Raw genomic sequence first — 753 nt, 5'->3', positions numbered from 1 at the left:
ACAAGATCCGGGAAGGTGATTAATATCGCCAATCCTCGTGTGATCTTGCAAAGATGTGTGACTCCCACGCGAGCGGTCTCGGTGAAAACCGAGCCCACGGTAGAAGGTACGCCGGACACCGGTAACGTGGAAGTAATCGAACGAGTCGGAGACACGTCACTCGTGAAGGTGCAGTCGGCACCCGAGCGTGTCGAGGACCCTACTGGTGACGGTTGGCAAACCGTCACCAAAAAGACGAAGCGAGCCAAGCCGGGCGCACCCACCGGCAAGGCCGCAGTAAACCGGGCCAGGAGACCGAAGGGGACGTTCTCCGGGCAGAAGGTACGGCCTCTCGATCTCGTAAGAGACGAAGCCTTTAGGCGAGTGTCCGAAATACGGACCTTTTGCTTTCGACCTGAGTCGAAAGTCAATAAGGAGTCCGGGTCAAAGATACTCGCCGAGGTTGAGGCACTCAACGAGCTGGTCCAGGAGCTTATTCAACGGAATAGCTTCGTCGAAGGGCAGCTCGCCGCGGTCAGGGCGGACCTAAAAGCGCGTCCTGCCGTAATGAGTGCGATGCGACCTGGGCCGTCCAAGGGAACTCTCCCGAAGACGGCCTGCAACGCCGCGCAGTCGACTTACGCCCATGTGAACAAAGTCGACTGCAAAGGAGCTTCTCCGGAAGCGGGGAGACAGCCACAATCGCAGCATGTGGTAAAAATCTTCCCGCCGAAGGAAAAAGGACAGAGCAGCGAAGTTACGAAGGTTACTGTT

The sequence above is a fragment of the Megalopta genalis genome, unplaced genomic scaffold, assembly GCF_051020955.1.
Source record: "Megalopta genalis isolate 19385.01 unplaced genomic scaffold, iyMegGena1_principal scaffold0259, whole genome shotgun sequence".
Taxonomy (NCBI): domain Eukaryota; kingdom Metazoa; phylum Arthropoda; class Insecta; order Hymenoptera; family Halictidae; genus Megalopta; species Megalopta genalis.
Note: the sequence above shows the minus strand (reverse complement) of the source record.